This window comes from Narcine bancroftii, chromosome 4 (genome assembly GCF_036971445.1).
Source record: "Narcine bancroftii isolate sNarBan1 chromosome 4, sNarBan1.hap1, whole genome shotgun sequence".
Lineage (NCBI taxonomy): Eukaryota > Metazoa > Chordata > Chondrichthyes > Torpediniformes > Narcinidae > Narcine > Narcine bancroftii.
Genome location: NC_091472.1, coordinates 1,189,664 through 1,193,531, shown reverse-complemented (window position 1 = coordinate 1,193,531; position 3,868 = coordinate 1,189,664).

The window sequence follows — 3,868 nt, the reverse complement described above, 5'->3', positions numbered from 1 at the left end:
TTTTCTCTTTTTCAACACATCAAAACTTATTTCTGGATAAAAGAAAATCTTATTTCCATTATAAATCAAGGTGATTGTCTTGTTTCACAGCCAGCTCAATATAACATAACATAACAATTACAGCACGGAAACAGGCCATTAGGTCCTTCTAGTCCGCACTGAACCAAACACCCCTCTCTAGTCCCACCTCCCTGCACAATGCCCTAACCCTCCATCTCTTCTCATCCATATACCTGTCCAACCTTTTCTTAAATAATACTATTGACTCCGCCGCCACTATTTCTCCCGGAAGCTCATTCCACACGGCTACCACTCTCTGAGTAAAGAAGTTCCCCTCATGTTACCTCTAAACCTCAGCCCCTTAATCTTAACTCATGTCCTCTTGTTTTAATCTTTCCTCCTCTTAACGGAAATAGTCTATCCACATCCACTCTGTCTATCCCTTTCATAATCTAAATACTCTATCAAATCCCCTCTCAACCTTCTACGCTCCAAAGAATAAAGACCCAATCTGTCCAATCTCTCCTATACTCTAGATGCTTAAACCGGGTAACATTCTGGTAAACCTCTCTGCACTCTCTCCACTCTGTTTATATCCTTCTATAATTAGGCGACCAGAACTGCCCACAGAACTCCAAATGAGGCCGCACAACGTCTTATACAGTCTCAACATCACTTCCCAACTCTATATTCCATGCAATGATTGATAAAGGCCAGCATACTAAAAGCCTTCTTCACCAGCCTATTCACGTGAGTTTCTACCTTCAGGGAACGATGTACCGTACTCCTAAATCTTCTGCTCTTCTGTATTCCTCAATGCTCTCCCATTTACCACGTATGTCCTGTTCTGATTCTTCTTACCAAAATGAGCACCTCACACTTACCAGCATTAAATTCCATCTGCCATTTTTCAGCCCACTTTCTAAGCAGCCCAAATCCCTCTGCAATCTTGAAAACCTTCTTCATTATCCACTATTCACCTATCTTAGTATCGTCTGCATATTTACTAATCCAATTCACCACCCCATCATCTAGATCATTAATGTTTTTAACGAACAACAATGGGCCCAATACAGATCCTTGAGGCACACCACTGGTCACCGGCCTCCAACCTGACAGACAATTATCCACTACCACTCTCTGGCCTCTCCCTTTCAGCAATGTTCAATCCATTTGACTATCTCAAAATTTATACCTAAAGACTGCACCTTCTTTATTAACCTTCCATGTGGTACCTTATCGAAGGCCTTACTGAAGTCCATATAGACAACATCCACTGCGCTACCCTCATCACATTCCTAGTCACCTCTTCAAAAAATTCAATCAGATTGGTCAAACATGACCTTCCTCCCACAAATATATGTGAGTGCTCCTGATCAGACCACTGTCTATCCAGATGTTTATAAGTACTATCTCTAAGAATTTTCTCCATTATTTACCTACCACAGACGTCAACTTACAGGCCGATAGTTGCCAGGTTCTCCTTGAACCCTTTTTAAATAACGGAACCACATGCGCAATGCGCCAATCCTCCGGCACTATCCCCATATCTTCTCTCTTACTTCATATTGAAGGAATCTGACAAGTATTGGGTGGGACCTTTGGTCAGGCTGAGGTTAGGTCTCAATGCCCGAGGGCTCGCCAATCTCCGTGAAAGCAACCTGACCCAAAGATTCTGGTATCCACCGTTGCAGAAATTTTTTCGTGTCTTGACCCTTGTCCCTTTCTCCAAGTCCACATCTTGATATTATTCCGTCTACTGAAATTTTCCAGTCCATCTTTTGCATTAACTGGTCGAGTTTAGCAGCTGCCTCTGTTTGACTTCATTGGACTCTGAGATTTTGAATCTCAAATTCATTCCCTTTAATTTTACCATCCACCATTTCAAATCTAGTGTTCACCTGTTGCATTAAATCTTCCATCTTATCATCACCGTTCTTTCTACTTCATCAGTTAACATTTCCATGATTGTCTAGTCTAAGATTTGCTTTATTCACCAGAAGATAAAGAAGCTTCTGCTCCTTTTTTACTTTTTCTTGATTGTCGGTCGTTCTTGTTCTTTCCGTTGCTCTTCCAGGTTTTCTTATTGATCACTGGAGCTGTGAGTGGAATCTTTGTTTTAAATTTCCTCCATTTTTTTTTGATCTGTATATGTCTGACTCCTCGCCCAGAGTAATTTTTACAGCCGATGTCAGTGGGCCATCGTCGGAGGAGACCTCGTGTAGCAGTGGCCAAGGTCTCACCGGCTTCTGGCCGCTCTCCTTTGGAGGTTACCTTGCAGACAGCTCCAGGATCCTTTCTCAAGGCTGGCCTCTCTTCCTTGTTCCTTTTCTTGCTCAGTTTCTTGTACAACAGTAAGGCCTTTATCCTTCTTTGATGGCATTGTAAATTTCCTCTTTGTGTCCTCAGACAGTTCTTTCTTATATTTACTGTAACTTTTATAATCTTTTTTCTCAACTTTTTTGAGGAGAGCAGGGATTGTTAGTCTAACCCATGTCACCATGTGCCCCCCCCCCACCCCCGGTCTGTATGTCTAAATTTAAATTTGATTCAGCAACTCCTGTCTATCTTCAAAATGACTTTGCCCCAGCTTCGGACTGGCCCAAGTTAAAGTCTTATATTTTCTGGAGCTGTTTTAAAACTAGTTGAATTCTGGTCACAGGTGCCAAGCTGCTCCCCACATTACACTACGTCACCTGCCTGCCGTGTTTCCCAGCTAAGGGCCCTCTCTTGTTGCCCTCCGCCTTATTGCTTATGAAGATGTTTTCTGACAGACTTAACGAGTTCCACCCCATCTCCGCCCTTAACACCATTGTAGTCCCAGTCAGTAGTTGGAAAGTTAAAATCCCCCCACCATGGAGTTAATTGTAATGGAGGGAGGAATTCTCTGTTCTGGGGAGCTGGGGAGACTACAACACTGAAAAATTGGAGGGGTGTAGAAGAAATTCCCAGGGATATTTCTGGGACTGGAGGGGAAGAGGTTGGATGGCTGGACCTTTCTTCCCTGCGGCGAAGGAGGGTGTGAGGGGTGCCCTTAGACATTTAGAAATTCATGAGGGGGTGTGGATAAAGTGAGTGGTCACAATTTATTTGCCAGGGTAGATGGTTCTAGAAGTAGGGAGCACAGAGTCAAGGTGAGAGGAGGCAGATTTAAGAGAGATCTGAGGGGCCTTGACCGGGCTGGCAGAGGAAGCATAGATGTGACACGGATCGGGAGGAGGGTTGAAGAGGAAGCAGGCAAATGGAGTGAAACAGGGAAGTCTGGTTGCTGGAACTGGGGTGAATACACAGACATGCTGGAGAAACTCAGCAGGTCACGCAGCATCCGTAGGCCTGGGGCCCTTGGTCAGGGTATGAGCAGAAAACAAGCAAGCGCCTCAGTTAAAAAGCCAGCGGCAAGACTTGGTCGCCATGAACAAGGTGGGCCACAGGGCAGTTCTGTGCTATGACTCAACTCCTGTGTCCCCTTTAACATGATCATAATGCCCCTGGTGTTTGTCATTTCAGCCCTGGGAAAAGTCTAACCGTCCACACGATCAATGACTCTCCTCGCCGTGCCCACCTTTATCAGTTCACTCCTCGTCCTCCGTCACTCCAAGGAGAAAAGACCTCATTCACTCAACATGTCCTCATAAGGCACATTCTCCAATCCAGGCAGTGACCTTGTGAATCTCCTCTGCATCCTCTCTACACCCTCCACATCCCTCCTGTAGTGAGGTGACCAGAATTATAATGGTCAGTGCTGATTACTTTGGAGTTTATCACGCTGGGATCAACGTCGGGGAGTGTTTAAGGAGGATGTCCGCACATGCCGGGGTGGTGAGCACAGCTGCACCCTGTGTTACTCTGCACCACATGGATTTCATGG